Source organism: Leuciscus leuciscus (genome assembly GCF_965113295.1).
Source record: "Leuciscus leuciscus genome assembly, chromosome: 17".
In the NCBI taxonomy this organism is placed as follows: domain Eukaryota; kingdom Metazoa; phylum Chordata; class Actinopteri; order Cypriniformes; family Leuciscidae; genus Leuciscus; species Leuciscus leuciscus.
The window spans coordinates 19,855,685-19,880,545 of NC_138741.1; the positions used below are offsets into that span (position 1 = coordinate 19,855,685).

Consider the following 24,861-nt stretch of genomic DNA (forward strand, 5'->3'; position numbering starts at 1 on the left):
TTCCAAAATTCATAAATATTCTCTTGAATATTCTCTAGCACAACCTTAACTTGGAATTATTCGTGCCAGTCTTTTTGGGTGGAAAAAAGTTCCCCAAACCAGAAGGGCTTCCCATAATTCAAAACGCAGTAGGCTCGTCAGGAAAAAGGTGGATAAGATCTATTTTGTTGTTTGGCACGATCTTATTCAGATCTATATGGCGAGTTCGAACAAAAGGTCTGAATCACTCTTTCACTTCATGTTGAAATTCACAACCCTTAAATGTCAGAGCCGAAGAAAGAAGCCAGGAATTATCTAGCCGCCCACTAAAATCAATTAACCCCAGTCCCCTCACAATGCCCAGGTGCAATTCCCATCATTCTCAGATTAATGCTTGCCCATCAATTAAAGACACCACTTATCGTGGGCAGCACAGGAACGTCAGAGCAGTATAACAATTTAAGAAGACCTGTTGCATTGCTGAAGATAAAATGTGTTCAATCTGCTTCCTGAATAACAGTTGGATGCTCTTTCTTATAAATATCACCAGGCCCCCAGGGGACATCGGGACTTGTGTTTATGACCTTCAGCATGAAAATGATCGAGACAGTTCTTCGGATAAAGCAAGAATGTGCTGTGTCAAATGTTGGAAACATCAAAACCATTCAGACAGTCATTGTTTCTCAGGGACTGTAAAAAGAATATTTGCATTTGTGAAAAATCTCAAGTATTCAGGCAGCATATCAAGGAAATATTACCCCACAATAGGTGTACACTGAATAAAGAGTCTGCTAACTGACAAAAACCAGAGGACAGATCTAGACAAGACAAGTTCTCTGTTTAAATAAAAAAAAATCTATGGTTCAAAAGAGTAAAAAAAAAAAAAAAAAAAAAAAAACATTGATTGAATCATGGTTGCTCCAGGAGAGTAATTTTCCTGTAGAGTTTAGTTCCAACTAATTAAACTCACTTGAACCAATTAACTAAGTTTTTGGGTTTACTTTTTTCCCCCGTAGCACGGTTGGAACTGAACTCCGCAGGAAGATGTAAGATTGAGTAAACCTTAATTAAATCATTATGACTCAGAACAACAGACTGACTCTAGCAGTTTGCAAGGTCACCAATGACAAGGTGAAAAATACCTTTAAGTTACAAAGGGCAAAACACAATGTCCTTATTGACCTTTTCTTAATTTCCTTTGTCCAACGTTTCTTTAAATGCTTCCACTTGGCCTTGGAAAGATAACAGCCAACCCCTTTTTTGTATGACTCATGGTACTATTACTCAGAACTGAAAACATAGCAGTAAATTGAATAATGGTCAATTAGACAGTTGCTTCTAAACACTGGAAACAGAAAAAAAAAAAATTATGAACAGCAGATGGGCCTTTTTGAGATGAAATGCTCTCTTTGGTGTTCAGATTGTTAAGAAATATGGGTAAATAAATTATTTAGAGGAAAATTAAAATGAATCAGCGATTACATCTCATGACTGAAAAACCAATCATCAGGTTTAGTCAGTGGGTTAGTTAGTTGCTGTTAAAAGTTTACAGCTTAGTGAGAAATTGAGAGGTACAGAATGGAGGGAGAGGTAGGTACGGACAGTTGCTAAGGTAACAATATTAAAACAGACAGCAAACTTTTCATAGTTATTTTAGTTTTCTTTAAAGCAGCGGTACATCGTGAGACCTGATATCACGCGATACTTCCTGACACGGCCCGCCGGCCCAAAGTTTCAAGGGTGGTTTTTCTGCTCAAAGGCGCTGGGGGGGGGGTGCGAGAAGACCACCATTCACCCCGAAAACAGTCATATAACCATTCCAATGACTCCGAAGCTGTTCAGTTAAGGTAAAAAAAAAAACTGCATAGTTCACCTTTAATATGCAGACTTAGCTTTTGGTTAGTTGTTTTGTTTTTGATGTGACTAATTTGCTTAATATGCTTAATATTCATTTTATTAAAATAAACATGAGAAGTATTACCTATAAAACATTTGTCATTACCATACTATTGTAGGTTTAAAAATTCAGGTTATGAATGGTATAAAGTCTCCATGGCCTGCTTAGTAAACAAATGCTTAATTACATTGATTAGTTCATTAATATATGCACAGTCTCTTATTTCCAGAGAGGTTCATTTTAATTTTGCAAAGCCTCTCAGAAAATGAGAATGGAACAGGTTAATTAAACTGATGCTCTGGGCTTGAACTCAGAAATGAAGTCGTACCTCAGCTCAACCACAGCAGACTGCACATTTGCTCAAACTCAGATGAAGGTTATGCTGGGTACACACCAAAAGATTTTTTACATCTTATAAGATTTTCAAAATGTGATAGACCACAAAACATGAGGACAAAAAATCCTAGATTTAACCGTTTTGCTCCTATAGTGTGTGGTGTGCCATGATGTGACAAAGACAGCACACCACACACAAACAGGTTTTCAACCAGAGTCTCGACTGTGAACACAGGAAATCTCACGAAATCTCGCGAGACTTCAGAATAAGCATGGCGGACGATATGCAGGAAGAAACTGCGATGATAGTGTTTGGAATGATTTTCACAGAACACGTTTTATAAACATTTGTGCTGTTGCCACAAATCAACAAGCTGATCCTCCATCTCTGCTGTCCACAACAATTTCACTTTTTGCTGCGCCATGACTGCGTTTGTTATGCTTCCGTCTTCCATCATCTCGCTTTCTGATTGGATATAGTTATAGATATTCAACACGTTGAATATTTACGATTCGCGATCGGGGCGGCTCCGACGTTCTTCCGAGCAGGTTCGGACACTCTTAACACACCTCACACCAAGGGAAAATCTGATAAGATGATCTGTAGAACCATCAAGATAATCGGGACATAGCTAGGATTGTCAGAAGGGGGGAAAATCGGCCCAAAATCAGCCCGATTATCTTTTGGTGTGTACCCAGCATTAGCTATTGAGTCCTCAATTCTTTCTTTAGCCTGCTGTCTCACACTCCTTTAACTAAATGGAAAAAAGGTCTAGTCCACATTGGCTACATTTACATGCAACCAAATAATCTGACTGTAATCGGATGGACGGCTCAATCGGACTGAAGAGCCTTCATGAAAACACCTTAAATTGAGGTCGATCCAAATTACATTTTGATCGGATTGGAAGGGTTGGTTTATTCCTTTTCTAATCCGATTGAGAAGACATGAAAACACTAGATCAGATTGAAAACCGAAACTGGAAAAGACTGCGCATATGCAGCGACGTAGCTGCAGTTGTTGTTAAATAAAATGTAATAAATGACTGTCGTGTCACTATACAATTTTCCTACCACTCATCGTCTGTGAAGTGGAGCACTTCAGTCTTCACTTCATATTCTCATCCACAGACACTTACTTTGGGCCCGGGAAGGGATTATTTTACTGATCGATAAATAAGCAGCAGAGCACCATGGTTCATATGCTCATCGTCTCCTAATCAGGACCTGAAATAGAAAAATATTCAGTCTGCTCTTTAAAACCAGGGAAACAAGCAATGTATGAGAATAGTATGTGCTAATTCTTGTTAGAAGCTTCTGTCATATAAACGCGCACATCAACCTGATCACTTTATTTAGCGTTCATGTAAACACTACTATTGGATTCATCAGTCGGAATGAATTCATTTTCGATTCTCGTTTTGGAGATCAGTAGCTATTGACTCTGCAAGTTGACGACTTCTGCGCACTGTGCGCCTCAGCATGCGCTGATCACACTCTGTGATTTTACGTGGCCGAGTTGCTGTTGTTCCCAATTGCTTACACGTTGTTATAATACAGTTGACTGTGGAATTAATCGAGGAATCGTTACAGCCCTAGTGGCAACCTATCATGGTACCTCACTTAAATTCACGGAGCTCTTGAGAGCGACCCATTCTTTCACAAATTGTAGAAGCAGTCTGCATGCCTGGGTGCTTGATTTTATACACCTGTGGCCATGGAAGCAGAGGTGGGAGTAAGTCACGCATGTGCAAGTCACAAGCAAGTCTCAAGTCTTAACCTTCAAGTCTCAAGCAAGTCCAAGTCAATTTTGTGAAAAGCAAGTCAAGTCAAGTCACTGCTTTATGTCAAGCAAGTCAAGTCACTGGCAAGTCATACAAACGTTTGATGATTTCACTGAATTTATATATTAAAATAACTTGTTAACTACAGAAGTTGTGGACTATGGTTTTATTTGCAATTTTTTTTTAAAATATGCATTTCCACATACAGCTGAGTGGTTACAACAATAAAAATCTAAAAAATAAAAAATAAATAAAATTTCATACTACATAGCCTAAAATGTAAATGTAACTGAAATTAGGCCAACATTAAAGCATGAAAAAATAAATATGCCTCAAACATTGCAGAAGACCATTAAAAGGTATTAAACAATTCACAATTCAAGTATAATGGTTCCTATGCCACCAAATGGCATTCTTCAAACTGGCATCCCCTTTATACAAGTTATATATTTTTCATTATGAAGTTAAAACCGCCAATAGGTGGCGCCAAATCACCGTCTTAATGTACGAGTCATTGAAGCATTCATTCAACTGATTTGTTCAAAACGGCAGATTCGTTCTGGAACTAAGCAACTAGGTCACTGAATAACAAATACGCATAACTCTTTCTGTGGCTTGTTTGGAACTATTGTCATTGGAGAAATAGAGCAAAAGTATTATTGGATTCGGATGAGAATATCAGGGGTAATCGTTTTCTCTTAATTTATAATTGCAGTTTAAAAATTAAATTCTTTAACTTTATATATTTTATTTTACATTACCTCTGTATAAGCGTCAAGATATAACGTTACCCCCTTCAATAATGTACGAAGGAAGCTGCAGCCCATTGAGGACACCAGCATGTTGCACAATACTGGTGAGTACTGATGACAACTTAAACATAATATTGTGTTGTGTACAACATAAGTCACAGGCTTATTCATGTGTTTTATCTAATAAAGATTGTGCCATGTCTAGCCAAGTGGAGCGTCCTGGCAGTGAAATGTCCACTCCTGGTAAGTACTTTTCCCCCTGCACAAAACATTGCTCTGCACAAAGTCACACTCCATTCAAGACAAGTAGATTTTTACTGCTTGTGAATAATCTATTTTAAATATATACAGTGCTGGTCAGAGTTATTTAAGCCGCTTAATTAAGAGTGAGAACCTACTCATCTTGAATGGACAAAAAAAGCGAATGTTTTAGTTTCATCTTTCCATAGAACGTTTGAAAAGTAACTGACACTACTGGAACTTCAAACGGGCAGAGGGACGACCAGACTCTGACCATAGAACGCTGCCCGTTTGAAGTTCCAGTAGAGTCTGGTCGTCCCTCTGCCCGTTTGAAGTTCCAGTAGTGTCAGTTACTTTTCAAACGTTCTATGGAAAGATGAAACTAAAACATTCGCTTTTTTTGGTCCATTCAAGATGAGTAGGTTCTTCTCACTCTTAATTAAGCGTAGTAATGACTCCAGTATTTCATTATTAATTTAGTATAGGCAACATGACCGTACTTACTGGCTGACTCATGTGTTTCAGACTCTAAGTCAAACTTTGAATGTCTTGTGGAAGCCTTCTCTGACCCGGAGAAATGTGCAGCCAGATTTCAGCGCAACGAAATTTCCGTTATTTTTTCAGTGGAAAATAAATTAAGTTTAAGGAAAACATTTCCATATTTTTAATGGCATATACTTTAATGGCAACCAACAATCCCAATGTTCAAAGAAGGTTCAAATGTCTGTAATGCCAGCAGACTAGCACAAGACAAACAATTGTTTAAAAAATACATAAATGTGTATATATAATTTTAGAAAATGACAGATGGTTTTGCTAGATAAGAACCTGATTTCTCGACTGGGATTGTGTAGAGAATCTGAAGCTGCATTGAGACGGACATTTGAACCGTCTTGGAACATTGAGATCTTTGGTTGCCATTAAAGTATATGCCATTAAAAATATGGAAATGTTTTCCTTAAACTTAATTTCTTTTCCACTGAGGAAAGACAGACATGGATATCTTGTCACTCAGTGTGAGTAAATTATCAGGAAATTTTCATTTTGAGGTGAACTAATCCTTTAAGGCTGATTTATACTTTTGCGTCAGACCGAAGCCCGAGCCTCTACGCCAGTGGTTCCCAATTCCAGTCCTCGTGACCCACTGCTCTGCACATTTTGTATGTCTCCCTTATTTAACACACCTGAACCAGATCATCAGCTCATTAGGAGAGACTCCATGAACTGAACTGAGTGTGTCAGATAAGAGAGACATACAAAATGTGCAGAGCAGTGGGTCACGAGGACTGGAATTGGGAACCACTGCTCTACGCTATAGGCTACACTGTTTCATTTATACTTCTGCATTGTTGTCCCTGTTGACGCACAATTACACATGCAGAAAGAAGCCTGTGAAACCCGAGGGAGGCGTTCTAGACCAATCACAGCGCTTCCGTCCACGTAAAATTGACGCATTGTTACATTTTGGGAGAGGTGCACGTCAGGGTGTGCTAAAGGGTACGCTATGTACACAGCCTACTCTGTAGCTACAGCGGGAGGTCGACGCATAACTATAAATTGGTCTTTACTTACTGCTTGAGAATCAAGTTTGGTAACAGTTTATTTTATTGGCTTAATGTTTATTTTATTGGCTGTTTCAGACAGTCTTGCTTAGAAGAGCAGAGTGTGGCAATTCTTACCTTTTTGTTTGATTTCAATAATTGTACATTTTTGAATATTCTTAGTTTTTTTTCGCCCTTAAGATGCTAGCGCACCTCTGAGCAAAGACCTGTTGACACCCAGTAAGTATTCATCTCATCGGTCACTTTTGTATTTTGTCAGGCCTTGTGAAATGTAAGAATATTCTGTTTTTCATGATTTCATCATAAAGCAAGAAGTCATGGGAGTGATGGCTATTATTTGTTTAATAATTGTAAATAATCCTGTAATTTACAGGAAGCAGTATGCCATCTTCTCAACTCTGAGACAAATTGTGGGCGCTACGAACTGGAGCAAGGTAAAAAAAAAAAAAATAAAAGAATCTTACATTCTTTTATTTTTTTACTTTCATAAAAACTTACAAACATTTTAAAGGTAAGATTCAAAGAATATGCTTTCATTCTCTTGTATAAGAAAATAGATCCGTTATAGATACCGATCTTAATCATACATTTTGTTTCCACAGAGTAACCTCGCCTCATAACGAGGGCGTAACCTCACATTTACTCAGAGCTATGTCTGCAAGTCCAGATTTTCATGACGCTGATCATGACAACATTGTGTGTAAGTAACTTTTACTATTTTCTTCTTGTTTCATTTTACTGTGACTTGCGTTGTTTTTATTCATATCACTCTCATTTAATTGTTTTCCAGCTGCCTGTAAGACGTACTACGAGACAGTACGCAGGAGCTTCAGGTACAAACAACCAGATCTGGAATTGCAGGCCGAAGCTGTGAAGAGTTCAGCTCTTAGTCGAGCGAGAAGAAAGAGGGTAAGATTTTTAGTCAATGTGACTATTTTTCACGTGCATTAATAGATGTTTTGTGTCCATACACAGTGCATCACAGTACTGATTGTCTGTATTGGTTGTTTTTACAGCTGCTAGAAGCGAGACGGTGTGCTAGGTGAGGATGACGTGGGCATTTGGAAGTGCGCCACCATAGATCTGATGTCCGATGAAGTTCAACCACCAGCCAGGAGCTCACAGAGCTTTTTAAACGTTTTCAAAGTGGATCGAATTCAGAGAGAACGCCGCTAGTCACCTACAGCTCCGAAGATGAAAACAGACACTGAGCTTCCAATTTGTTGTGTGTGCAGATGATCTATGCTTTGTACATAGGTGTATATTGTTTTGTGTTTGTGCTAATAAAGCTCTTTCTTTGAATAAACAGCATGTCCCTGGCAAATTTTCCTTTCCTTTATAAATTCATGTCCTTGATGGTAATTAGGGGTGTCAAAATTTATCGTTTCTACGATGCATCGCGATGCAGACGAGGACGATTCGGTATCGGTTCAGTAATAGACCATAACCGGTTATAATGTACTGACGCTTTTCTTACGTCATTTGTCGCGTACGTGCTTTGTTGCTGTAGCATACAATGGCAGAGGGAGGTGAGACGCGAGTGCGAGAAAACAAAAAATGCTCCAACTACTTTAAAAGCCAACATCTGGGCACATTTCGGCTTTTATGAACAACGTGGTAAGCACGACCTGCAGAAGACACGCGCTGTGTGCGCTCATGTCACGCACAAATAGAATATGCAGGAGGTAATACCTAAAAACTTGATAAACCACGTTAGCTGTTTTCACCCCGAGCTGTTATCGCCCGGCAGAGTCTGACTGCTTTAGAGTAAGTGGATGAGCTCCGTCACCCGAATCCGCAGCCAAAAACAAATCATCCACCCGCCCCAATAACTTTCTCTTATTTAAGTATCCGCACCCGATGGTCAAATTACAATTATTCTGTGTTGTTACGCGTGATTATAAATGGATGATCATCACTTTCAACAGCGGACTCGGCGACGGTTGATGCGCGCATCTTTAATGGTAACATCATACACTGATTAATGAGCGCTGCTTTTAAATGAACATTTCTTTAAAACAAAATTTATTTGACAGATTTTCCTTTTCTTAGTGTCATACACAAGCTTTGATCCCTTGAAACTTAAACTGGAATGTCACTGTTTCTGTCACTGCAACTTCCCGAACAGGCGAGCACATGCGCGCACACATCACTTTTGAAGTAAAATTTAAAATTGAGGATGCGGTGCATCGTGATGCATCGTGATATCGAATTGAACCGGATCGATGACATAATAATCATAATCGAACCGAACCGTGAGACCAGTGTCGGTTCACACCCCTAATGGTAATAATAGTGTAGTCCATAGGTTAACAATGACATGAATATACCACAGAATAGCATATTATGAATATAAAAAAATAATTTATATATCATAATTTATATAAATATTATAATTTTTTGAATTTATAATGAGCGAGGGTGACCAAAGCCCCTTTCACACAGAGATTCCGGAAAATACACGGATAAAGTGACCCGGGATTTGACCCGGGTTCGTTTGATTTTGGTTCATTCACACTGCCAGTGATTTTCCGGAATCAGAGTGCGTTCACACACAACCCGTAAAAATGCCGTAAAGACACGTGACATCGATGTGACTTGTAATCTCAGCAGAGTCTTAAGTTTGCTTATGAGCTGCGATCTCTCTCTCTCGAGAAACCACGCCTGTGCATTTGTTTCTCTGATTCGATCATAAACTTGCGCATTACGTACCGTTTCACAGCTGGAGAACGAGCCCGGCTTCAGCGTCATCACTACGACACGGCATTATTACGGCTTTTGTTCACACAGCGCGCGTTCCGGGACTGAACACGGCAATGTTACTGGGTCCCGACCCGGCATCGATCCCGGCATAAATCCCGGGTCGAGTTTGCGTTCACACAGAAGGCGCTCTGGCAATTTGCCGGCAATTTGCCGGGTTCAAAGCGCTGTGTGAAAGGGGCTCAATAGAAACAGATCTGCCAACCAATCACGAGTGATTTTTCTTGTTTAAACCACGTGGGTTCAACCAATAGTGAGTGAGGAAATTCAAGCCTTTCTCTGGCGGGAGCTGCTATTCATATGGTAATTAGAGCCATTCACACCTCCGGCGCGAGCGCTCTGCATTAGTGTTGCACGGTGTACCGATACTTCAAAAGTATCGCGATACTCGGAAATTAAAAACGTCACGATACCTACATTTTTCAGTATCGATACTTTATTAAAAAAAAAATAAAATAAAAAATAACGCCTCCCTATGGACGTCTGTGTTTTTTTCCTGACGCACGCAGCAAAGAACCTGCCGCTGTCAGTGTCATGTGACAAAACACTACAGCGAGATGGCTGCATGTGCGAGCACAAGTGGTCCACGACTCGTAGAAAAAGATGACGCGAGGAGTGACAAATGGAAGTACGTTGCCTACCTTGCTCTGTTGCACGGTGCACCGATACTTCAAAAGTAAATCGGAAATTAAAAACGTCACGATTCCTTAATTTATTAGTATCGATACTTCTAAGAATGACTGCGTTCCAGATTTGTAAGGCCGGCGAGTCGACACACTGGCTGCGTGTCGTGTCCGTTTTTATTTCGGCTCCCATGTTAACTGCCTGCGTGACACACGCGTCTGGGCGCAGCTCGAGACGCGCGGAAAACGCGTGCATGCTACAAATAGAACCGACGCCTATTTTTCACGCGACACGCAAGCGTGTTGGAAGCGTTTCCAGGCAAAATAGAATAGGAAAAGATGTTTCTATGTCATTTTGACACGAATACATATTAAAAAATGACATTTTGATGTTTGAACGTTTTGACATAAATACAATAAATGTCATTTAAAAAAAATATTATCGATTTTCAAATATTGCACCTCTCAAATACAGAACGAATTATTCTGTAGCCTATTTTGCCGTCAACACTGCCGACGTTGTCTTTGCTGCTATATATTTATGTTTAACATGAAGTATAGGCCTTCCACACATCTCTCTCTCCCCACGTCAAATATATCACCAATGAGGCTTATCATATGTTACCAATATTAAACATTGTTTAATATAATCACTGTTCATATTTTTATTCAAAGTTCAGAATCAAGATAAAGCTCTTATGTTTTTTATGATAAATGAGATAATGCTGCTAAATTTATATATTTTTTTACCTTGAATGTCATTGCTCTAATTTATTTTTTATATTTCATATTTTGTTCAAATGTTTAATATATCTGCTGTTCATATGTTAATTTATTAGTGTGTTATATGATTAGAATGTTGTCCCGGTTTTAAAATAAAGCACAGCAATGATATTTGAGAGTGTTTCTCCCTTTTCAGGAAAAGTATCGAAATCGCAATACTTGACTTGGTATCGGTATCGAAACAATAATTTTGGTATCGTGACAACACTACTCTGCATACGTCATGGTTCGTTTCCGACAATATTCGGCACAGACGAACGCGACGTTCACAGGCTGTAAATTGTCGTTAACTGCCGAAAATTAGGGAGATTTACGGCCGTTTACGGGGTCGGAAATCCCAATTTTCATGCAGTGTTCGTGTGTATAGGACCTGCAGTTGCAGCTGCCATATACCTTCGCAGGTCCTACCATTCCAGTGACGTCATCAGAATTGCCAGCGTTCTTATACTAACAAACGCAATTTTTGTGTTGCTTTAAAAAAAAATCTATATTGATATTTTTAATATTTTTTTTTTGTGTAGTTTACTTTTAATTGTCATAAACAACACGTTATCAATGTTTTTTTTTTCAGTTCAGTTCATCTTTAAAGGTGCAATGTGTGATATTTCTGAGGATCTATTGACAGAAATGCAATATAAGATCCATAACTATGTTTTCAGTTGTGTATAAAGACCTCACTTAATGAACCGTTATGTTTTTATTACCTTAGAATGAGTAATTTATATCTACATAACCGCGGCCACCCCCTTCTATGAAGGTCGACATACTGTGACGTCATGTTTCTACCGTAGCCGACAGCGAACAGAGCGCTACAGAGCGCGTTTCGTCACTAACTTGAATGAGAAGCAGCAGAAAAAGACGCAGCAGAATACTCAGGTTGTCCCTGACGCGGCAAACGTGGAGAAAAACATGCTGTCTGAACGACGCCTCGGACATCGTAACGTTAGCTATTTGCCCTTACCTAAGTTAGCTGCTTTGATGCTCTTATCTTATACTAACTAGCATGGAAACAAGCTATGGTAAAGTCAGTGAATAAAAGACTAACACAATGATAAACAAGTAAAAATATCAATCGCAATAACATGTGGTTTTACTGAATAATTAAGTAAATATAATTTAATATAAAATATAATATAATATAGAGAAACCTCATTGCTTGACTTGCTACTCTCTGCTGACTCAGACGACGACATCTTCCGATCCTACTTCGGCCACCGTAGCTTCTCATTTGAGTTTGCAATTTGAAGGAAAGGCCGCGAGTTATTGACCGGTTGCAATTCGCAAATCTCACCACTAGATGCCGCTAAAAATCACACACTGCACCTTTAAATTTGCGACTCGAGTCTGACCGAGTCAAGTCATGTGACTCGAGTTCCCCATCTCTGCATGGAAGTGATTGGAACACCTGGATTCAATGATTTGGAGGGATGTCCCAATACTTTTGGCAATATAGTGTATGTCTTAGCGAGTATTCACGTAAACATTGTCGGTCTTAAGTGAACGTAAACTGTTGGGGCTAAAAATGTTATGCATAACATTGCTGTCTGTCAGTAATGTTAATTGAGCAACAAATAAAAAGAGGCAATCACTCACTGCACTTGACTAAACAAATTTTGTAGCTTTAATAATAATACATTTATTTGTAATATACTCAGTGTTTCCCCCAGCATTGTTTTGCAATGCCCCCCCTGAAAGAATGACAAAATTAGATCTTTTTTTAGTAAAAATTAGATTTTTGCGATGCAGAAAACATATAACGTGGAATTTCACGGAATTTAAAAAGAATCTGATGAATAAATAAAAAGCAGTTCAGTACACTTGAAATCCAATCGCAATAGTGTGTATATTAAACCGCAAAAAGGCTATTTAAATACGAATCCTGCACGTTCTGTGTGAATGAATTGTTTCGTTTACCTCACACACACACTGAAGCACGTGTAACGCTCGCGCTGTTTTTTGCCTGAGACACGAATGCATGAACTTCATCTCCTGACTCTAGATCCGCTCTGAAAGTCATTTTGTGAGCATTTCACCACTTAGAAAAACTATCGTCGTCATGTCATAAACACAGAAACTCAAAGGTCTTCACGGCAACCCGTCAAAAGAAGTTGTTTAACTTGACAGAAATATATTACTGTTGTGCAGTAGAATTTAGATACTTCTCAATGTAATAATACTAACACTAATGCAAAACAATTATTCTTCCATGTTTTAATATTAACAGTAAAGCAGTCAAAGTTTAATTTGATCATTTGATCATTCAATTTCTGTATTACTTATACCTGAATGCTTCTGTAAAGCACTGTAAATTTCATTTGTTTCTTACATTGTATTTGTTTTACTGTTGGTTATTTGTACTTTTGTTCTTATTTTTAATAACAAAATATAAATAAATAAAATAAACAGAACAATATTGTGATTGTTAATATAGTAATTATTAATAAACAAATTGAAGGAAATTATGCATCGTGATCCAGAGAACTGAACAAAAGTACAGACTATTTAAAAATACACAGCTATACATACTGTATGTGGATATTTAGATAATTTGCAGCGAAGAGCCTTTAACTAAACTTGAAATATTTGACAAAGATTCTATACAAAAATAAAATTACATAAAGCCAAACAATCGAGAAAATTGCTTTTCAACTTTGTGAGACTCTTCCTCCATTACCTTTCAATGAGCCCTTATAATAGCTTTTTTATTAGTAGTATGAGGTGTTCAAGTATTAAATAAATATTACTAAAAGAAGATGTTCTCAGAAGTGTATCAGATTTGATAAAAGCCTTAGTCTAACTGTACGTTCACACCGCCGCCGACTTGAGCTGCAAAGAAGCTCTGGCCGCCCTGTCAAGGACGCTTGTCAAAAAAGTACGGGGAAGCTTGTTGACGCTTTGGCCGCTCTGAAGTCTGTGTCACACCATGAAATGTAAACAGAAAAAAAAACAAGCAATACATTGACACTAGGAACCTTTTATAATGACAGCATTTTTATAACCGTTTTGGTCACATTTGGTCGGGAAAAAAATATTTTGATTAATATGCGCGAGGGAGAGAGAGCGAGACGTATTGTTTGAAGACGGTGAAGGTGAGTGCGCGCGCGCGGCCGGGGCTCTCTCTCTTTTGTAACTGGTCCCTATATGAAAATAACGTCATTTCATAAATGATAGGAAACCCAGCAACAGCGATTATCAGTTTCTCCTCCATTTTCTCGGAACTAATGTTTTGGTAGGAACGAAAGTTTACATCGTATGTTTCTCCGGAATCAGCCAGCGCGAAGGACGTCTATATTCCGATTGGTTGCTGGCGTTTGCCGCTGCTTGCCGCTGAACCGCGTCATAGCTCATTACCATTAAGTTGAGATACTTTCAACTTTCTGATTGACGCTCAAAACGCTCAAAACGCCCAAAACACGACGCCGATGGATCTGACGCTCCTTGCAGCTGAGAGAAGCCAGCTTCCATTGAAAATGAATGACTTCCGGTAACTTTGGAAGCTCAAGTCGGCGGCGGTGTGAACGTACAGTTACTGTGTAATTTTCCATTTCTGTCTGGTTTATCTTATGGACAATAATGACAAGAACTGTCCGCAACAGTCTAATGCCAAGTAGTTAAAATATGTTGTCATGCTCTCAGATGCAGTCAGCCTGAAAAGGGAATTCAGGGGTTATGGCAAAGATTAAATTCCAAGAAGACGATGAATGACTAATAGTTTATCACAGGCTACATGTGTAGGCAGACATGCTAACGCCCAAGCATCATTACAAGTGTGTGTGCAAGAATCAGAAATATATTCTAGACTTTCTCTCTCGCTCTTCCTGTGCGCATATGTGGGCGTTTGTTGAGTGAGCGGTGTGGTCTTTTGTGCCCGCCGTGTCTTTAAAAAGATAACTCTCTCCACACTCTCCACACTCTCCCCCACCCACCCCTTTTTTCTTTTTCCTTTTTCTTTTTCTTTTTTGGCTTAAAGTTTTATTTTGCTGTAATATTAGCTAAGAAACTTATTCCTTAATTGGGCATCAAAACTAGTGCAAATGCTCTAGATTCACTTATTGGGCAGGTATTTTTTCATGTAGGTCTAGTTTTCAGGTACAGAATTTGAATAAAATATAAAAAAACATAGCATATTTGACTGTACAAACTAAAGATTAAAGTTACAAAAGCTATTGAGTGATTTCCTTGTCTTTTGATGTTTGATTAACATTAAAATCACAGACAGAAATATTAGGCTGCTGTCAGTTTAAGACATAATGCATGGATCCAGTACACTGATACTGATACACATGCGTTGTCTTTCTCGACTGTTTACATTCACATAGACATAACTATGTCTAATAATTCTCCAAGACGAGCATGTTGACATAATGTTTGTGTGAATTTGTCCGCTCAAGCGCAAGACTTGAAAGAGAACTCAATATTTGCGTGCTGTCTGATATGCGGCTTTCCGCATGCGTGCTTCAGATGAGTGCAACACAAATCTTCTCACAGCACGCAAGATCTCTTTCGCGTCTTTTTGCTCTTGAATGTTTAAATTGGCAAGGCTTAAATGAGTTTAGTTTAAACACAGATAGCAACATGCTGTTTCGGTCTCATCAGTGCTCGTGCGCTATCAACACCCAGGTGATGATGATGGCGACTGGTCATATTAGAGCATACAGCACTCGCATTGAACAAAGTTTACAAAGAGTTTTTTTTCTAATTTTTTTGATCATCGTTGTTTTAGCGTATTAGGGAGCCATAATGTGTATCCATCGACAGAAATCTACATTAGCGGAACTCTGTCTGTTTTACGCGGTGTTATTTTCAACAAATCTATATGCGTCAGCAGATGAGATTAACAGTGGTGCAAGTGCGTGAGTGGAGAACAATACGGTTCAATTTTTTACCGATAACTGTTACACCCCTACTACAGACACAATGAGGTTTTTTGGGTGTGGAAAGTCTGGTCACTTGATGCGTGGCAGGGCAAATTTGAGAGCAGTAGCACCAGTGCCACTAAGTTATACAGATTGTGGCATCAGTACCTGATTTGGTAGCGCTGGGGGGATTTTTAATCATAAGTTAATTTAATCATAAAATTACTATTGTTTTGCATTAATAAGTGCAGTAGCAAATAATATTAGGCCTACATGTTAGTTTATTGGAAATTTGATAGTAGGCTAAAGCACTGAGCTTGAATTGAGATGCAGATAAAATAACTTTTATTAACAACAGTAACGTGCAAAAAACTAATTTTTATAGGGAACATTTAAATATTCTACTCTTATTAAATGTACCATTGCTGTTTTATAGTATCATACTGAACTGACCGACAGCTTCAGTGATTATAAAAGGAGCGCTCTTTACTTCAGTAGCATTTTTTAATAATAAATATTAAAGGGATACTTCACCTCTGGAAAGATGAATGTGTATTTAAAATAGGTCATTTATGTAGAAGAAATGTGAAGAAATTTTTGAATTTGGAGCTTTCTAGACTGAGAAAAGCCAGAAAATGTATTTTTGGCTTATGTGGATGAAAGACAACAACTCCCAGAATGCACTTGCTTCGCTGCCCTAGGAGGCCACTCCCAAGCCACGCCTCCCGGTTAGAGAGCGCAGTTGAAAACAACAAGGTTAGGCTACTAGTGAGTCTCCGTGACGAGTTTGCCCGGGATTTCGAGATCGCCCAAAATGTCCGGGATTCGGCTTTTGCGTTCTACAGTCGCCATTCATTATGTTTACTGTGGCGAGCAGGACGAGGCTGAGGGCCGATTTTGGACGATCGCGACGGCCGGACATGTCCGGGAAAAAGAGGATGGTAACCCCTACTACTCAGCTTTCTCCTACTACTCAGCTTTCTCCACAGAACAAGAGCCTGCTAGCCTAGCTTCCAAAGAAAGACGGCTGAAACTGTGTACATTCTGTTTGTGAGATCCCATTCCCACCCTCTATGGGCGGGTTGAAAACATGCGGGACAGCCCCTCCTACTGGCTGTAGTCTTTAGCCTCTGGCCAGAAAATCCTCCGATGACGCAAAATGACGATTTTTGCGTCATCGGAGGATTTTTTCCAGACAAAAAATACATAAATCTCTCGTCTCAGGGGGATATGAGGGTGGAAAGCATGGTAATTCGAAAATACTACAGGTTTTCTACTAATACAAAGCGTAATGCTAAATCTTGAAGTATCCCTTTAAAGCCACAGATGAGAATCTTGCGCTGGCCAGTGTAGCATCATGCAAAAATAAAGGTTTACAGTAAAGGACGCGACTGTTAATACGTTATTCGTAGTGACCCATGATTAGGGATGGGTATCGTTAAGGTTTTAACGGTATTACTACTCTTACCGATACTCCTTATCGATCCGGTACTTTAACGGTATTCTTATCGGTTCTTTTTGTTATATTAAAAAAAGGGAAAAAATAATTTAGAACATAATTAATATTGCTTTATATTTTGAAATGTAAAATAAATATCTATAGCAAAAGAAAAAGCAATGCTTTAACAAAACAAATAAAACATGTATGTTATGCAGAAGGGTGCAGGCTTTTGTGTTTTGTGACAGACAGGACGCCAAAAACAAAGTACAAACACATGGTCAAACAAGAAAAAAAGGATACAATAAAACAAATATACAAATTATATACCCAGTGCTTTAATTTCAGTAATGTCCACTGACATTACTGTTCAGGAGTAATATGGGTTAAAAAGGCATCTAATAAAGTCAGATGTAAAATAACACTGCATAGTTTATCATAGATAGATTAAAGCTTATATCATTCAAGAGCTGTGACTGATTTTCTCTTTGCCTTTTGTTGTTTGATTCACATTAATGGAGCAATCGTCAGCAGGTTTATTAGACTGCTGCCTCTTTAAGACCAAATGCAGATCTAATCATTATTAAGCCTCATATTTTCTCCCAACTATTTACGCCGATTTAAGACATAAACTGTATTTAAGTGAATAAACTGTTTAAGTGAATCTCCAAGACGGACATTTTGACATATTTGTGTATTTGATAGTTTAGATGCGCACACGAAGCCCAAAATATAGGCTACGTTGCTTGTCTCGTTGCGGTGTTTCGGAGAGTGCGCCGCATTTTGGAACAGCGTCTATTGCGTAAATTTTGGTACTTTTAATAGCCTTTTATTATCAAACGTGTCCCGCAGTTTAGCAACAGTATAGACTACATTTTACAACAATCACCGATCGTGCAGATTCTGACGTTACTTTTGGGTTTTAGGGAGAAATGACAGCGCATCGCTCTGTGAAGGGAAGGAAGTTGCGCTGGAGAGAATGTGGCTTTAGTTTTTAATGGTTATACCTCAAATATCTTCTTTTTTATAATCATTGGAAGCCTAAATCTAAAATAAAATTTGTTTAATATCAAAGATCTAAAGTGTAACCTTTTGAATGTTCTGTCCTCATCGTCACTCATTAAGCAGGGCTGTTGTGTTGTGCGCGCCGTGGCTTTGCGTGAAAGATCGCTCTCTCTCTCACACACACACACACACACACTCTCTCTCTCTTTAGCAAAAATGCATCACAGACAAATGGTTCAATATTATTATATATAGGCTAGAAGTGGCTGGCAAAATTTAATTCGCAAGATAATAATTTCTTAATAGCAATAATAAATAGCACGTGTACTTTCATAATTTCTCCAGTACCGACAGCAGAACCGATAACGTCCGAGCTTAACGATCCAGCGGTCTTTCAAAATTCAGCACCGGGGCCCGTTTAATACCGGGTTTCGGTACCCATCCCTACCCATGATAGATTTATTTTGTGTCTTTCCTAGAATGGGCAGTTTGTGACTTTGCGTGATAAACAACATAAAGTAGCACTGGTATTACAAAACATTCAGTGGCACATGCCAATCAAATACAGACGTGACACAAATAACATGCTTGAAAAAATTATTACTGACTTTAATGCATTTAATTGTTATTTAAAATATCACTAAATTAGGCTATTTATTTAGGATTTTGTCTCACAATTACGTCAGTATAGTTGCTTGATTAATCTGTCAGTCACTACTGGAGGTGTCACAACATACGGTGACATGTTCCACGACTCTGTGTCAGTCAGGTGTCATGTCAGAGTGCCAATAAACATAGGCTTCAGTGCGTCAGATGCCATGTCACTTAATGTTAATACCGCCTCTCCTTTACTTTCACAATCAGAAAACAAGAACCTTTTCTTCAGTGTAATTCAGTCACAATTTAAAGAAAAGTTTTCTTTTCATGAGACTTTGTTACTTCCTACTTTTTTCCATATTAGGGAGTGGAAATGGCTAATAAGTCAGTAAGTTATCCTCTGCCACAATCTACTAGTTACAGTAGTAACTATGTTTTTTTTAAATAAAAGTGTTGGTTTGCGAAAAGTTTTAGTTTTTCTACATCTTTTTCTATAACTTGTTTGTTCATCCTGGTTTCCACGTTAGCGTTGTTTGATCTGATATCTGCGGTTTATAACAAAGAATTTTGTGCCTAATTTGAATGCTTCCCCCAAGATCTCTCTGCTATGTTGTTAATTCTGCGGTGAATTTAAACGCTATCTCACTGGATCTACCAGTGCTGTGTAGTATTTGTGTCGCTTGCTTGAGATCGGCCCACGATTACCAGCTCACACTGCTCTGTCTATTAGGCTATTGCTCTAAGCTGATAAACGGCAGCGCTGCTCAAACCAGTAGCACGGTTTCGGTTTAACTTTCATTTAGTTTGCCGTTTGATGTTTCTCATATCCAACATAAAAGCCAGCTCTTATCATTTGGGCAACATGGTGGTGGTGACATCAGTTCGACCTCTAACAAAATTTAGTCGCACCAGGCAGGAAAAGAGGTTGGAAAGATTGATGAAAGTAACAACACTGATTGTGGAGAAGCACTAGTTAACACACAAACGAGTTTGAGTCAGCTCCTGAAGAGGAGTCACATGGGGAGAGTGTAATTCAAAACGATAACATGTTAATGGACATGGATCAGGTTGTTTTCAAAAAGACATTAAAAAAAGACATATTATTGAAACAGGCCAGAAAGAATCAGGAAGAGAAGAAAAAGGTAGACAACTAAGACAACTAAGTAGTGAGAGCGAGTGCTCTGATTCCAACGTCTCTTTTTTTTTTTTTTTTTTTCAGTTGGTATAGTTGGACTATGGAAGAGATAAAACATTTTTGAAGTTGTCTAAAAATATGAGTGCAAATTGGAGAATATTTTCCAGATCTCAGAAGACTTCTTGAAAGTGTTCAATAAGTGAAGAAATTATATATATATATATAAAAAAAAAAAATATATATATATATATATATATATATATATATATATATATATATATATATATATATATATATATATATATATATATATATATACACTGCTCAAAAAAATAAAGGGAACACTTTTTAATCAGAGAATATCATCAAGTCAGTTAAACTCCTGGGATATTGATCTGGTCAGTTAAGTAACAGAGGGGGTTGGTAATCAGTTTCAGCTGCTTTAGTGTTAATGACATTAACAGCAGGTCCACTAGATGGGCAACAGTGAGACAACCCCCAAAACAGGAATGGTTTTACAGGTGGAGGCCACTGACATTTTTTTCCCTACTCATCTTTTCGGACTGTTTTTCACCAGTTTTGCATTTGGCTAGGGTCAGTGTCACTACTGGTAGCATGAGGCAATACCTGGACCCTACAGAGGTTGCGCAGGCAGTCCAGCTCCTTCAGGATGGCTCATCAATACGTGCCATTGCCAGAAGGTTTGCTGTGTCTCCCAGCACAGTCTCAAGAGCATGGAGGAGATTCCAGGAAGACAGACAGCTATCTAGGAGAGCTGGACAGGGCCGTAGAAGGTCCTTAACCCATCAGCAGGACCGGTATCTGCTCCTTTGTGCGAGGAGGAACATGATGAGCACTGCCAGAGCCCTACAAAATGACCTCCAGCAGGCCACTGGTGTGAATGTCTCTGACCAAACAATTAGAAACAGACTTCATGAGGGTGGCCTGAGGGCCCGACGTCCTCTAGTGGGCCCCGTGCTCACTGCCCAGCACCAGGGAGCTCGATTGGCATTTCCCATTGAACACCAGAATTGGCAGGTCCGCCACTGGTGCCCTGTGGTTTTCACAAATGAGAGCAGGTTCACCCTGAGCACGTGACAGACAGGAAAGGGTCTGGAGAAGCCGTGGAGAATGTTATGCTGCCTGTAACATCGTTCAGCATGACCGGTTTGGTGGTGGGTCAGTGATGGTCTGGGGAGGCATATCCATGGAGGGATGCATAGACCTCTACAGGCTAGACAATGGCACCCTGACTGCCATTAGGTATCGGGATGAAATCCTTGGATCCATTGTCAGACCCTATGCTGGTGCAGTGGGTCCTGGGTTCCTCCTGGTGCACAACAATGCCCGGCCTCATGTGGCGAGAGCATGCAGGCAGTTCCTGGAGGATGAAGGAATGATACCATTGAAGGGCCACCACGCTCACCTGACCCACATCCAATAGAACACCTATTCTATTAGTGTTTCGTTCCATCTGACATCACCTGGTTGCACCTCAGACTGTCCAGGAGCTCAGTGATGCGCTGGTCCAGATCTGGGAGGAAATACCCCAGGACACCATCCGTCGTCTCATTAGGAGTATGCCCCGACGTTGTCAGGCATGGATACAAGCACGTGGGGGCCATACAAACTACTGAGTACCATTTTGAGTTGCTGCAATGAAATTTCAGCAAAATTGACAAGCCTGCTACATCATTTTTTCACTTAGATTTCCGGGGTGTCTTTGAATTCAATCCTCTGTAGGTTGATCATTTTCATTTGCATCAAACGATGTGGCATCCTTTTGTTCATAACACATTACCCAGTCCATATTAGTATAGATATCCAGCATGACATTTTTCCCCATTGAGATCTGATGTGTTTTCAAAGTGTTCCTTTAATTTTTTTGAGCAGTGTATATTCACCAGGTTTAATATATACACACATATACATACATACACATACATACATACATGTGTAGGTAATAACAGACCAGACTGTTAGACAGATCGTAAACTAATGAACACAGAGAACGCGAGTACTGTGATCAAAATAAAGGTCCGCCGCGCATCAAAATAAGTCACAACAAGTGCGGCCTACGTCACTTCAGTGTTCCTTCTGGCAGTGCGAATGCAACCAGGAAAATGTTCCTAAGGGAACCATTAGTTCTCGGGGAACCACCCAGGTGGCTAGTCCGTAGAACTAAGTTTCTAGAACTACCCGGTGCAAAAACCCCTATGGTTACCAAACAGATAGGATTCTGAGCAGTGGCGTGCAAAAGTTATTAAAAGTGGCGTGCCGTTAGTTATGCATTTAGAATAGTTATGCATTCTAATTGTATCAAGGTCCTTTCATTTGTAATGAAGAGAGGCTCTCTGACCTACTGCTGCTCTCCATTGAGCGAGATATTCCAATTAATTGTGAGGAAGTTATTAAAGTATTTAAAAACACAACAGGGTTTTTTTTTTTTTTTTTTGTGCCATTTTTGGTCTTTCCGCCCCTGCCCCTGAGGAGGTCTGTGCACGCCACTGATACGGAGTAAGAATGTTTCTGTAATAAAGCCCCAGAACAGTTCTATTTTTCCCAGTGTACCGAAGATATCTTTTATGTGAGCTACATTTTCATTGTCCACTGATTTTTTCCTCTTCGGCTGCACAACTGCATGAATAATGAATTATATTATACTATGCAATTTCTAAACAGAAATTTTCACAATTTATGCAGAGAGATTTCAATCATCAACTTTAACTTCTCCAGTTACTTGGAGCACATTTGAATAATTCATTTTAATATAATTCATCTCTGCAAAGAAATTCAGATTAAAATAAAAGTTTTGATTAAATTGTCATGACATCACCAGGGCTGGCCTTAAAAGAAACAAATGCTAATCTACACTGGCAGAGATTCAGTCTACGGTCAACACAGGTGATCGAATAAGAGTATTCAAGCTGACATGTAGCAGATCTGTGTGGTGGTATCAGAGCTAAAATTTAGAGATCTTAATACATGTGGGCTTTTCAAATAAGTGCAAACCGCTAAATTATAAAAATAAATAAATAAAATGTTTTTTATACTGTCCATTTTTTTTTTTTCATGCTACAAGCCAATATACCACACTTTCACAATATAGAGCCTCGGGCAGTCTTTAGCAACAAAACATAAAATATTCTACAGTATGAATAATAGGCCTAGGTCTTCTTGGCCAGTGAACATACACAGGGCCTGTCTGAAATGAATAAATATCAAATGCCTGTCTTTCCAACACCTCAAGTCAACAGGTTCAGCATTTTATCTATTCATTTATTTGCATGCTTCTTACACCTACATTTTCACATCTTTATATTAATGATTATTTTAGGATAGAATGCCAGCCTTTAAGTTGATAACATTCTCGATAGTAGGTGTCCTTTAGTAAATTGAACAGGATTGAAGAACATCATAAAGTCTCATGAAGTCAAAAACTGACTTTTGAACCAATCAAACTCATCTGTGGCTGTCTTCTCTCCCCCACAGCGGCCAATGCATCAAATTCATACTCATTATTGTCTGAATGGATCACAAAATCATCCATCTGAGGATGCCCTGCAGCCCAAAGCGCTCTCTATCAAGCCTAAATTACCACTGTGGGCAGGGTGAAAGTGGTGTGTGTGTGTGTGTGTGTGTGTGTGTGTGTGTGTGTGTGTGTGTGTGTGTGTGTGTGTGTGTGTGTGTGTGTGTGTGTGTGTGTGTGTGTGTGTGTGTGTAATTTCACTGCATTCTAGCACAAGGAAATCAGGCTAGAGGTGCTGAAAACTCCACAAATAAAGTCTAAATAAAATAATCTAACTAAATGTAAGTATCACAACATCATAATGTACAATGTAAAAAATTTATATTAATTTTGAGATTTGCATTTAGAAATGAAAAATTTAAGTGTTATCAAATTATTAGAGTTTTAAAGATAATGTTAGATGCTGTGGTTGGATTTTTTTTTGTCCATCATTTTAATGGACAAGGTTGTAAAAAATCTGTCATAATCTATTATTACACGTCATTTAATTTCCTATTTTAATTATAATAAGCATTTAGTACGCTTTTGTTTTCGTTGTCATTTTCATTTTTAATCATGAACTTGCAGGTTAAGCTATGCATTTATTTATTTATGAAGAGAACAGATAAACAGAGACTGCGTCACTTTTCATGTTCAACACCACACGAAGAAGATGAATGTTGTTGTTGTTTTGCAGTGACAACGGCGGCCACTAAAACACCATCTTTGTCCCTGAACAGGCAAATATGAACGATGCAACATTACAAAATACAATTACAATTAAAATATTACAAAACAATGAACTGAACTAAACTCAATGAACTTTCTGTATCCAGATGAGCTCAAATCTTCCTCATCGACTTAAACTGGGTCCTCGCCTGTGCGCAATCAAACGAATCAAGAAAAAATAAATAAACTGAAAATATTCAGTTAACTAAAAAGTAATCTAATCTACATATACAAATTAGGGAAATTAGCATGCAAAATTAAATTAAATTGCCAACATTTACTGATATATATCCAATATAAAACAATATCGATACATTTTAAAACAACTGTGTATCCATGAATGCCCTGATATATTTAAAGCGAAATCGAAGACTGAAATGGTGTGGTGTCATTTCGAACTAGGGCTGCAACAAATTATTATTTTGATCATCGATTAATCTAAAGATTATTAGAATGATTAGCCTAGTTGCCCAATTAATCAGTAGGCTTTGATCAATTATTCAACTTTTGCAATTAATTCAAACATTGAGTTATACCTATTACCTATTCTAACTAATAAATAAAACAAGGAAATCATTTCAGCTTTTGAAAATGTGTTTTTAATTAACTTCGAGAAAACTGAATAGACCAATCTCCTTCAGGTTCTCTGTTCTCAGAAGTCATCAATAGGCCAACTGCTACAATGAATGGTACTGTGTTTTTATTAGGACTGGGCATTAGTGTTGAAAAATAACGATATTTGATACCACGAGGGAAACTGCCATATATAGCGGTTATTGTTATACCGGGATGGGTATTTGTTAGGGGTTTTAACATTATTACTACTCTTACCGATACTGCTTATCGATCTAACTGCCAGATTGCCCTTGCATAGTTG

The 24,861-nt window shown here is 38.6% G+C and overlaps 1 long non-coding RNA gene across 4 annotated transcripts; it reads left to right on the top strand.

Annotated features, from left to right (window-relative positions):
• Window positions 1-4,651: 4,651 nt before the first annotated feature.
• LOC309479967 lies at window positions 4,652-7,679 on the top strand. 4 transcript variants are annotated; one of them, XR_014199488.1, is made up of 8 exons: window positions 4,652-4,852; window positions 4,938-4,991; window positions 5,514-5,599; window positions 6,713-6,769; window positions 6,924-6,984; window positions 7,153-7,250; window positions 7,341-7,459; window positions 7,567-7,679. It is a non-coding gene; the product is annotated as an uncharacterized lncRNA (long non-coding RNA). The 4 variants fall into 4 exon arrangements; XR_014199489.1 differs by having other exon boundaries at window positions 6,731-6,769; XR_014199490.1 differs by having other exon boundaries at window positions 6,731-6,769; window positions 7,153-7,246.
• The last annotated feature ends 17,182 nt before the right edge of the window (window positions 7,680-24,861 follow it).